The sequence below is a fragment of the Balaenoptera ricei genome, chromosome 7 (genome assembly GCF_028023285.1).
Source record: "Balaenoptera ricei isolate mBalRic1 chromosome 7, mBalRic1.hap2, whole genome shotgun sequence".
Taxonomy (NCBI): Eukaryota; Metazoa; Chordata; class Mammalia; order Artiodactyla; family Balaenopteridae; genus Balaenoptera; species Balaenoptera ricei.
In genome coordinates this window covers 72,301,765-72,314,760 of record NC_082645.1, presented here as the reverse complement: position 1 = coordinate 72,314,760, position 12,996 = coordinate 72,301,765, and the positions used below count along the sequence as shown (strand labels likewise).

At 35.3% G+C, this 12,996-nt stretch overlaps 1 protein-coding gene across 1 annotated transcript in view; it reads right to left on the bottom strand.

Moving 5' to 3' along the window:
* Positions 1 to 12,996, bottom strand: part of ZNF804A (zinc finger protein 804A) — a 307,201-nt gene that overhangs the window by 66,561 nt on the left and 227,644 nt on the right. The gene's annotated exons all lie outside the window — the stretch shown is intronic.

The window sequence follows — 12,996 nt, the reverse complement described above, 5'->3', positions numbered from 1 at the left end:
ATTGCCCAAGTCTTTCACTGAAATGCTGATATAAAGAAGACCTAAACTTCGATCCTTACCTTAGAATATATTACGTTTCTAATTTACATATTGTCTCATGCTCAACTTCTTTAAAATTCAAAATAACTACATATTCAGGCCTCTTATGTGCTACCATAAGACACTCACTTGTTCAGGCACAAGGATTTGGAGATGAAACGGCACAGTCTTCTCTATGTCAATGACAATCGTCCTCTCACTAAATATACAGGCTAGAAAGAACTCATAGTTTGAATGTCTAAATTGCTTCTACAAAATTTGAAAGTGGTTTACTAATTGTAATTTAATAAATGATTAATACTTTCCTTACTTTATTGCGCTATATATTTGTGTACACATCATATCATAATGTACACCATCATTCATATGTATGACTTGTAGTATACTTTGTAGTAATGCATAATGCATTTGCCATAGTCTGTATATACATAGCCCTCTTTCTCACTTTAAAGACAGTGATTCGTCATTATCTTTGATTAGTTTTATCAACTGCACAGCAAGAGGTGATAAATTGCAAAATCATTCAAATTGTTCATATATGAGTAGTCAATTTGAAAAATTTACCATTTCTCAGCAGATTTGTGAAATATTCCACATTATTCTTTTTGATTGCATCCAATCTGTTTTAAAAAAAAGTTAGTTTAAAAAGATGAAAATGAGTCTCATAGATCTAAACTGCTTACTGAATTTTTACAAAATCTTCAAAATAATACTTTGTGGACTATCCAATTTAAATGAAACAATAATTAAGTACTATGATTTCATGGCTGAAGCGTACAGAGCAGAGATAAAATTCTAATCAGTGTGAGTTTATTATAATGGCAACAGTCTTTGGTTCAAAGCAGAATTAGCTTTCAAAACAATATTTTAGAATAGTAATTTCTTTGCAAACTAGTTGATTCTCCCCATTAATTATAATTACAGTTAATCTACTTCTTCTTTCTAAATTTTTGGTTATTTCTTATTTTGGTGTAAGGGGTCTTTTTTGGTTTTTCTGGGTTTATTTTGTCTTCCTAAGATTGATATTCCTCCAGAGAAGCAATAATTGTTTCTTAATTTTTCATTCCACAAAAGTGGGAAAATTTTGAGTAAAGCAAACTGAGATTCTTAGGTAAACTGCATTCTTCAAAAGCATTAGACTTAGCATAGATTTGAAAGAGAAAAACAAATCTAAAAATAATAGCTGACATTTATTCAGTGCTTGTTTAGGGTCAGTCACCGATTAAGAGTTTGTATGTATTAACTCATTCAATCATGATTAAAATAATAGAGATGTGTATTATAGACATTTCCTCATTTTACAGGTGAGAGTACTAAAACACAGGAAAGTTCAATATCTAGCTCAAGGATATATAACGAATAAATGTGCAGCTCATATTTGAACCCAAATAATCTGATCCATAGCACTTCATTATGTTTAAATTTTTAAGCAGAAAACAAAGTAGAGAGTACAGTATAATAACTCCCTCATACCCATCACTCAGCTTCAACAATTATCACCTTAGGGTCAACTTTCTTTCATTTTATCCTCTCCTACCTCATATCCTTTCCCCTGCCTCAGATAATTTTTAAAGACTTTCCTAAGTTCATACAATGTCATCTGTACATCTTTCAGTATGTATCTCTAAAACAGAAGAACTTTTTAAAAACATCATCATGAAATCAGCATCAGACCTAAACAAACAAAGTCCCACAATCATTCCTTACTATCATCAAATATCCAGTCAGTGTGTTCAAATAACTCTAATTGTCTAATATTTTAAAATAGTTTGTTCAAATAAGGCCCATATGTTACCATCATCTCATATGATTCTTAGTCTCTTTTGTGCTATAGGTCTTCCCTCTCTTTGTTTTAATCCTCATTGTATTTTAGTTTTCTGAATTTTTCTGATTATACCTCACAATCTGAAAAATGTTCAGAACTATAGAAACATTACAAGAAGATGACAATAAACTCTTATAAAGCCTTCACTTTAATGAAATCATTGTTAATATTTTGGCATGTGTTTGCCCTCTTGCTTTATCTCTGTATCTTCCTCTAAGATATTAAAAGAAACATGGCATAATTGAAGTTAAGGTTGCAAATAATTTCACAGTAAGAATCATTTTTAGGCTAGAACTTTCAACTTGACATAAACTGCAGGAAGAAGTAAGGGCTGTGTTCTAGAAAACATTAGTAGAATAGAAGGACTGGTTATTGAATGTGTCATAAGGAAAAGAGTCATATGTACTGTCACTGATTATACACTTAAAAAAAGTTTGTTAACTGGAGGATCCTGGAAGATGAGGAAAGGGTAGCCGTTGTGTGTGTGAAGGGGGAGAAGGGGCTTAGGAACGAAGGCTTTCAATGCCAAGAAAAACATTTTTAAAGTTTGTATGCAGACAAAATTAGCCCTCGCTAGGCTGACATGCCCAGTGTCCCCTGGCCCCTCTCCTGCACTGTGGATGATGTTGAAAGAAGCATGGACTGGTATTGTAAAGCACAATATACACATATTCAACACAGCCATCCCCCTGCAGAAGGTAAGAAATGCATTTGAATAAGATGAAAGAGGAACACAGCTGCTCATATATCCTCCTCAACCTCAAATTTTCCCCCTCTATCAGGCAAACGCATTCTGTTCAATTATGTACACACTTCCGAATGCTCCACTGAGTATGATGGCAGAGAGTGAAGAAGGGGTGAACTTCTTGTAGCTGGTCAAGTCATCCAAACCCATCACATTTTACATATATCTAAAAACAGTAAAGTTTGAATCCTTCTCTTCAGGAAAGCAGTATGTAATTCCAAAGTTATAAAGTCAAGAATCTTTCAATATGCAACCTTAGCAACTGTGCAGTGCAATAATTTTTGCAGAACAGCAAATTGAAACGGAAGTTAATGGTTTATCCACAGTCACAGGGCCATTCCATCTACCCTATATTTAAAATGAATAGTATCAAAGTAGAACTTTGAAGGGAGAAAACTTTCTTTTACAAAATGATACATTTCATGTTGGCATCAGCGTAACATATAGCGTCAAATGATGGTCAGCCTCTCTTAAAAGTCAACCATATCTCGGTGCCATTGAGTAACCTTCCCTGAGGACGGTGAGCTCCAGGAGGGCAGAGATTCACACCTGCTTTGCTGACTGTGATATCTCCAGAGCTTTTAACAGAGCTCAGCACTGGCAGACACTTGACAAATAATAAAAAATAAAGAATATTAGCACTGCCCTTTCTGCTTTGCATGTGTATGAAAAACAAATATAACAGAAACCAGCAGCACTAGAGATACACTATTATTAAAGTAGCTGTGCTCATGTTTGGGCTTGTGGTACCCAGTCATTTGGGGGACATCTTTAGAGCTAATACCAAATTACATATAAATTATCATTGCTAAATAGTAGTTGTAATCATATATTACAACCAATATTTCTGCTAGAAATACTCTATTTAAAGTAGCTAAAATTGCAAAGATATAAATAGCTTGGGCACTGTTAGTATATAATTATTTTCAATGCTAAAAAATATTTGTATGTAATTGACACTTAAAATACTTTGGAAAATCTCTTTTCTCCTTCTGCCTCTGTCTCTGTCTCTCCTATTGCTCCATCAAGAATAAAAGCATCCTTGTGATTTATAAGCAGGATAAATTTCATTATAGTTTCTCTAAAGAGAGAAAGCGAAAAAAAAAAGGCTTTGTTAAAATTTGATTGTAATGAAAAGATTAATCAAGGAAGAGATCACAAAACTGTTCTCTTCTAAGAGGATATCTAGATAGAAGACATTTCATCTGGAAATCCATAGTCTACACATTCTATAAAATACTGCACATCTTCTGGGCTGTATCTCTTGTTCCAGTTATTACCGAAGTGACAGGTTCTGAGACATTCTCCAGCAGCCTCATGTGGTACCACTTGACTGCAGTTTGCCCCAGGCTGTGTTGAGGCATCTTTCCCTTACCATCCAGGGGCTTCTCTGACTCATGATATGGGAGCTTGTGGATTCCCACTCAGCACTAATAAATGTACCACCCAGGAATGCTGAGGAGTTAATACCATTTAGGTCCACCCTTGACCACTGTGGAGGGTAAGAACTCAAGGATAAATTATTTCCCCTTTTATCTACCAGGCAGACACTTCTGAGACATATTTCTAAGATTCCACAGAGATTCCCAGTGAGAAGGAACACCAGTTACTTGCACTAGTGGCAAACAGTAAGTATATCCTTATATTAGCTTTTCTTATCTGTTCTACTTTTCTGGAACTTCAGTTCTGCTCCCTGGGATCATGCCCCAAATAAATAAACTACTTGTATAGTCATCTTTGTCCTGGACTTGACTTTTAAGATGAACTGGGAGAAGATTACCAGTTTTTCTGGTATTTTCTATGAATGTCTTTCTGACAAGATACATTTTCTAGAATAATTTTATATGATATCATTTTTCAGTTCAAAATTCTCTAATAGTACATCATCATTATCAGAATAAATATTTTTACAATGACCTACAAGTCCTACTCTACGTGTTACTCACACTACATCTCTGTCATCATCTTCTATCATTCCTTCTCTCTCTCTCACTTTACTTTAGCCACCTTTATTTCCTTAAAGTTTTTGAAACTTTCTTAATTATACACTCACTTTGACCCTTGGACTTGTTACTTACTTTCCCTGGAATGTTCTTATACCAGATGTTTGCATGAAACACTCATTCATTCCTGGCAGATCTCTACTAAAATGTTCTTTCCTCAAAGATGACTTCCCTTATCATCCTTCTAGAAGAGAAACACGTTATTCTGTATTCTTTCCCTCTTTTATCTTTCTTTTTAATGTTAAGAAGGGAAAGTTTATTCAGGAAGAAAACAGCTATAGAACACCTTTGGGCCCTGGAGTCTGAAAGCTATATTAACAATAACGGAGAGATAGGGTACAAATGAAGCATGTGGAAAAACTGTTGTTATTATTATCTGGTTTAAATCCTTTCCCTATTAGGCAAGAGGGCAACCACTTTCTGGGTGATAAAACTCTATGCTATTGTCTCAAAATATATGTCATTCTGTTCTGAAGGGCTAGGCTCTATTACCTCAAAGGTTAAGGAATGGATAACAAGACAATTCTAAGGAATAGAGAGACAACTAAGGGTTGAGTCAGAAAGTCACAATTTTATCAAAAGTCACAGGTGCAATGAACAGAATTATAGTTTAAAATGTGCATTTAAATGTAAGGTTTTTCCAAGGATTCCGCAGAAATGGAAACTCATCTATACCACCATCAAAGGTGAAGGCAGAGACTGACTACTAAAAAGGCTGTGTATTGAACAGCATATCCCTAGAGACAGCTCTGGTGAGCTAATTCAAGTACAACCTAATAGCAAGGACAATGTATACTTTAATGTCCACGTTTATAAGAATGGGAGCAAATAAAACTGTTTTTCGAAATTGACAACTTCTTTCAGAATTACAATAGTTTCAAGGCAAGAGGGTTCATTCATAAAGTTTTATCTACTTCCATGCTGTGATTATTTAGCTGGTAACAACCACTGGATAAACAGTATGATTTCTAACCTTAGAACCTGTTCAGGTAAAAGAAGTATGGATCCCCAAGCTTCAAAGTATAATCTTGTCTATCTCACTTGGCTATCCTCCTCCTCATCAAGACAATGTCTCTTTGGAGGCATCTGTTTCTTTTCCATCCATGGATCCTACTGGAAGCCTTGGCCTATGGCTAGTACTTTTTAGACCCTCTGGTTAATTTAAGCTAGTATTTAGTACAACTTGAGACAATACCAGAAGACTGAGTTAGAATTTTCTATTCATATTTGGAGAAATCTGAGGGACAGCATGTTTCAATAGTTGGCTGAAAGTTAACATCACTCTGCTGTCTCCCTGTGCAGAAAGCAAGGCTGTGGGGGATCTCATTTCGAGGCAGAAAATGTGTATCAGGTGTACCAAAGCTGAACGCTAGCTGAGGTGCGTAGTACTCTAGTTCAAATATAGATATATAGATAGATATATATAATGTCATTCATATATATAAAATTCCAACAAGGGACTTCTATATCAGTAGATTCCACAAAGGGTCCCAGTGTAGAATATGAGTGGTAGTAATTTAGAGTACTTGGTTCAGTTTAGAAATCTCTTGAATTGACAGGCAACAGCCATTTTCTCTGAGAAGTAGAAGCAAGACATGGAATGGTGGTTTGGTGCATATGTTATGTCTCAGTTGTGAGAGTAATCTAAAGGAAGACAGAGCAGTTTCTCTAGTAAATTGTCCCAGTGATTTTCCTAACTTAGGTTCTCCCAGAAATAGACACCGAGACAAAGAGGTGAGATCAAGCGGTTTATTTGAGATCTCAGGAAACAATAGTAGAAGTTGATAAAGATTTCTGGTTTCAGCTCTGACACATACAGAGCTTGAAAGTCATCGCTCTTGTCCTCACAACAAGAATAATCTATGGAAAATGAAAATCAATTATTTTTCTTGGAACTCTCAAAGAACAGAAGCCACAGGGCAAAATACCACTTTGAAATCTGAAGAGACAGGCACATTCAGAGATAGAGCAACTAGCATCTGCTTACTTGGCTCAGAAGCTGCTGAGCCATGAGCTGCTAGGAACTCTTAAATGTGAACTTTGATGAATTTCCATGGGCCGATTATACAGTGTGTGAGACAGAAACCTGGTGTGAGAAAGAAACTCTTGGAGGCTGCAATCTTATAGGGATCCCCAAACAGGCTTTCCTTTCTTGAACTCCACCAGGTTTTCATGATGGTAATTTGAGAAAGCGTCCCTTGTGTCCCTGGAAGGTGAATGGGAAGAATAACTGTTGTGAAATAAGCCAAGAACCTTCTCTATAACTGAAGACTACTCCCAAAGGACAGAGTATTTCCACATCTCAATTGAAAGACCTTATTCCATCCAAGGAAGGAATGTACTCTCCCTACAATCTTTCTGTCTCACATAAGTTGTAGGGGAACCATTGTCAACACAGGTTATGGCTTTGAGAAAACAGAGTGAGAATTCTATAGCCAAAAGATGGAGTGGGGGGCCTGGGGTGAGAGAAAAAAAAGAAGCTTTACCACAGGAGAACCACATATGATGGTCACAGCTCTGAGACACAGACACCTTAAAGGATTACTGTCTAATCAAAAGGTTTAGGAATACTCCCTGTCTCTCACACTTCACCAACCCAGCTATAGGGCTCCAGTGTAATAGTGGATTAGCTCTGAAAAGATGGCAGGATACTCTCTCTGAGGAGGTGTATACAGAAGAGTAGAAAATTAAACAGGCACATACAATCAAGGGCAGTGGAGGAACTTCAGGCCTCTTGGGCTTATAACTACAGAAAACAGACACAGTCCAACGCTTAGACAGATTAATAGAAATATTCACAATAAAGGTCTATTTATCTCAGGACCTATTACTTGATACATGTCTAGCTTTCAATAAAAAATTACAAATCATCTTAAAAGATAAGAAAAAACAGTCTGAAGGGAAAAAACAAGCACTAGAACAAGCCTTGGATCTCAGATACTACCTAGATGTTGGAATTATTGGGGAATTCAAAAGAACTCTGATTAATGCGTTAAGGTCTCTAATGGAAAAGTAGACAACATGCAAGAGTAGATGGGTTATGTAAACAAAGAAATGGGAATTCTGCAAAAGAATCAAAGGAAAATGCTAGAAATAAAAAACACTCTAAATCTCCTATATTTAAAAAAATAAACACTCTAACTGAAATGAAGAATACTTTCAGTGGACTCTTCAGTAGACATGGTACAGCTGAGGAAAGTGAACTTGAAGATGTGCCAATATAATCTTACCAAATTGAAATGCAAAGAGGAAAGAAGGAAAGAAGAAACCAGAACAGAAGGACATCCAAGAACTATGGGATAATACCACAAGGTATAACATAAGTGTATTTGAAATACCAGAAGGAGAAGAGAGAGAGAATGGAGCAGAAGAAATATTTGAAGCAAAAATGGGTGAAATTTTTCCTAATTAATAGCAGATGCCAAATTACAGATCTAGGAAGCTCAGAGAACACCAAAAGGATGTAACAATACAACAACAAACACCTAGACATATCATATTTATACAGCAGAAAGACAAAGAGAAAATCTTCAGATTTTGCTTTTATCAGATAAACAAAAACCCATCAAATTCATCATCAACAAATCTTCCCTGTAAGAAACATTGAAGGGAGTACTTCAGGAAGAAAAGTATATAGGAAAAGTGTTATAGAAGGAATAAATTAAGGTAAAATGGATATATCTAAATTTATTTAAAAGTTAACTTTGTTTTTAAAACAATAATACCCAAACTGAATTGGGTAGTTTTAGCATATAAATAAGTAAAATGAATCACAGCAATGTCAGAAAGGACAGGGGAATAGGAATACTCTCTTAAAAGGCACCTACACTACATGTGAAATGGTATAGTGATATGTAAAGGTGGACTTAGATTAGTAGATATGTAAGTTATAAACTCCAGATTATAAGACAAAAACTGTCACAGTGGATTAAAAAACAGGCTATGTATCGTCTACAAGAAAGCTGCTTTAAATATAAAAGACTCAGGATAAAAGTTAAGGAGTGGAAGTCAGTAAAGATTGTGTTATGAAGGAGGTTGCTACAGAGGGAAATGAAGCTTGTTCATGTTGGAAACTCTGGACCCTAGTGGAGAACACAAACCTCAGAGTTTTGTATTCATGGAGTCAGGGAGCTATGCTATTTATCTAACAAATCCCTTTGAGTACTGGCCCATGGCAGTATCCAGAGGGCATTTACACCTGGCACTATATATATATAACACTATACATATATTACAAACATACGTATGCATATACATACATTTATATATATATATATATATATATATATATATTCATTACTTGTAATTACATTATATATCTGTTGTAATTTTTCACCATTATACATTCTATGAAGGCAGGATCTTTATATTCTTTGTTCATTGCCATATCCCCAATGCCTAAAAGAATACCTAGGACAAACAGGTGTTTAAAAAACATTTGTTTAATAAATGAATGAATAAACTATATTTTTGGAGGTTGTACATATCATTTATTGTTTATAGTCTTGAACCATGTTAGTGGTGTGCACTATTTGACTGGATAGAAAAAAAACATGTTTGAAATACCCAAAACACACATATTAGTTTTCTACTGTGATTAATACTCATAATCCTTGCTATCTAAGCACCTGTGCAAAATTCAGTGCATTCTATACAATAATTTTCTGAAGGATGATTTGTAACACTGTACTATAAATCAACACCGTCAATTCTACATGAAGTTATGGCTCATTCTTTGGTCTTTTGCAATAGAGAGAAGAAATGATGCACCCAGAGGTACAAATATCTGCCCTTCATGATTAGCAAAAACTAGTTTCAGGTAGTGTAAAACATAAGTCCCTTCATTCAACAATTATTTATGGAGTGCCTATAGGTATTATGTACATCCTAGAGACACAATATGTGTAAAAGAAATCTGTTTTCTATTAACACCATTATGATGAAGATGCAAAAGAAGGACAGCTTTTGTTTATTATGATATACATATATATGTTTTATAATAATTTAGACTTCTAAAGAAGGTTATTGTGGGTGCACAGTGGTAGGCAAATTCCTCCACTGAGGGCATAAGTAGAGTCTTTCAAATAATGCCTAATTCATTGAAAACTGAATAGGTGTCAGTGGATGAAAGAAGGATGCAGTGTATTATATATTCCATAAAAATAATTATATATAGAGCCATGAAATATTAGAATTTTGAAATATTGCAAGCCACTTGGTGTGGCTGGAGAACTTGGTGCATGGTGCACAGCAGGAACTATAATTGGTGGCAACAATAGAAAGGTGAGGCAGAGGTCAGATCATGAAGACATCCTGCTTCTATGTATGCTAAGAAGTCTGAATATTTATAAAGGCTGATGGGAAGTTAGTAAAGATTTTTAAGCAAGGAAATAAGCTGATCAGATGTGCATTTAGGAAACAGGTACGACTACAAAGTAGAGAATGAAAGAAGTATGAAGTTAAGACTGGATGTTAGGATAGTATTTTCCAGAGGGGAAAAGGTAAAATCCTTAACGAAAAAAGCAGCAACCGGGGCAGAGATGATGTGAAGGCACTGAAAGATGTGAGACAGCACCACAAGAGATTTTGACTGATGATATGAAGGATACAGAAGAGAATGGTTCCAGCTGGGTGATGGAGATGGAAGCCAAGTTCTTCCACAACAATGAGTGACTGGAAGGTAAGAAGTAGATATTCTGAGTATCTTTCTTTAAAAGGGAAAGAGATTAGCTCCTCATTTCTGAGATGACCATTTTGTTGAATCATTGGAATTGTTCTCGAGTTTTTCACCAAGACAAATTCCCTAGAGCCTAGATATGAGTTATTTAATATTTTCTGTTACTCAGATTTAATTTCTTTCAATTATAATGTTTTCCTATATGTCAGGTTTTTTTCTGTTTTCATTGTTAGCTACTTTAAACATAGCATTATACAATAGATCAAAAAGTTCAGAACTATGGTTTTATTATTATATAATAATAAAATTGAAAGGAAATAATAAACATTTTAAAATTCAAAGTACCCTGAAGCTTGTAATACCCATTCAGTGAAGATAGCCAGTCTCCCTCTAGTAACTTGAACTGGAAGGGTCCATGACTAAATTCAACAAGGCTTCTTAGAGGCCAAGATGATATTATGAATTCTTTTGGATTAGATGAGAAATTTGTACATTTTCTAATTTGTACAAATTCTAATTGTACTGCATTTTGGGAATGGAAGATCTAAGAAGTTTTGCATATTTATTAAAAGATACATTACTTTAAAAGATGGTCACATGGAAAAGAGGAAATAAGAAGAGCTCCTAAGAGTGTATGTATATGTGTATATTGCATACAGATATGTATAAACCGCAGATTTCAAAAAATGAAAAAGATGGATACTTAATTCATTTTAGACTAGTTCTACTTCTTCCTAAAGTCATACAGTTCTTTCTTTCCTTTTTTTTTCATTTCCTGGCTACAAAATGAAACTGCCTTGCTGAGAACAAAATAAGGTAAAATAATAGTCTTCGAAACTTTTAGCCTTATGCATTTTTAGAAAATATTTTCTCAAAAAGCAAGCATGACACTGTAGGTGTCCCATCAGAGGAGTTCCCCAGATGCCTTGCAAAGATCATAATGCAACCATAGCCTCCATAATAAGAGGAACAACATATGGAGACCTGCTGTCCCTCCCATTAGCGCCAGCGGCCTCTGCCCCTGTGGTTAATTCTGCTTTGTCTTGAACTCCAAATGGGAGTGATATTCTGTGGATTTGATACATTGTTAGCACAGCAGGGAAAGCCCATTTGAAAATAATCGTATGTTCCAGGTATCCAAAAGAAAAGGGACATTTTGCAAAGAGCAGCATTTTAACTTGAAAAACTTACAACTAAAATCTGGGTGGAGAAGGGAAGGACATTAACATGTATTGATTGCCTCAAATGAGCACTACACTCAGATTATCTCAGGCCTGACAATATTAATCCTCAGGGGAATATTATTAGCCCCATTTTACATATGATGAAAACAAGACTAGAAGAGTAAGGAGAATTGGCCTGCGATCTTATACCATGCAGTGGCGAGTCTGACTTTGTTGGCTCTTGCTGAGCTACCCACGAACTTTCTTTCCATGCCTGACATTGTTTTCTGTTAGGAGGAATCAATAGTGGCTTAAAAGAATTAAAACAGCAAAAAGATATATGTGAAACACAAATTTTAAAAGAAATTAAAAGTGTAAGAAGAGGGGCTTCCCTGGTGGCGCAGTGGTTGAGAATCTGCCTGCCAATGCAGGGGACACGGGTTCGAGCCCTGGTCTGGGAGGATCCCGCATGCCGCGGAGCAACTAGGCCCGTGAGCCACAACTACTGAGCCTGCGCGTCTGGAGCCTGTGCTCCGCAACAAGAGAGGCCGCGATAGTGAGAGGCCCGCGCACCGCGATGAAGAGTGGCCCCCGCTTGTCGCAACTAGAGAAAGCCCTCGCACAGAAACAAAGACCCAACACAACCAAAAATAAATAAATAAATAAAATAAAATAAAATAAAAAAAAGTGTAAGAAGAAAGTATATTTTGTTAAAATACAAATTTAATTAAAATTTAAACATATGATAATGCAAAACATTTAATACTACTTGAATTATTTAGCGAGCATATATACTTAAAATATGAGAATGCTAGTTTGAATTACAAAATGAGAAGGATATGATTCTTCAATGATCAATGCTCTGAACAATGTAAGAAATGGGGAAGGAAGTGACCATGTAACCTACATAAAACCTTAAGCCAGGTGGATTCATCACTCACTGGGTAAAGTTTATACTCTAGTTTTCTAATATAGGGGGAAAAAACTATGAAAACAATGTTTTTGATATATTCAATTTCTAGAAAATATAATATGAGTGCATTTTAAGAACAAATAGTGAATTCCCTAGTCAATATTGAAATTTTTCTACCATTGAGATAATGCCTGTGTTTTTTATTTTAAAAATCCCATGCTGCTGTTTATGGCTGTAATTTGATAAAGGTGTCTGTAGGGTTCATACTCATGCTAGGACAAGCCATTTGAATAAGGCAAAGAGAAAGAATATCAAAATGTTATAAATTATATTTAATGAGAATATGAACTTATATATTCCAGGATAGTCTATCCTTTGATATGGCTTTGTGGAAGAAAAATTCAATTAACAAAATAGAGAAACTTTCCAGAGATATCTTCAGAATAAATAATCACAATACTAATAACCGTGAATATTTCTATATTACTTACTGCATGCCAGGCTCACTTCAGGGTACTTCGTACATATCACATCATGTAATTCTCACAACTTAATGTGCTTGGTCCTATTATTATTACTGACTCACAGATGAAGGCACTGGGACACAGAATTTAAGAACCTGCCCAAGGTC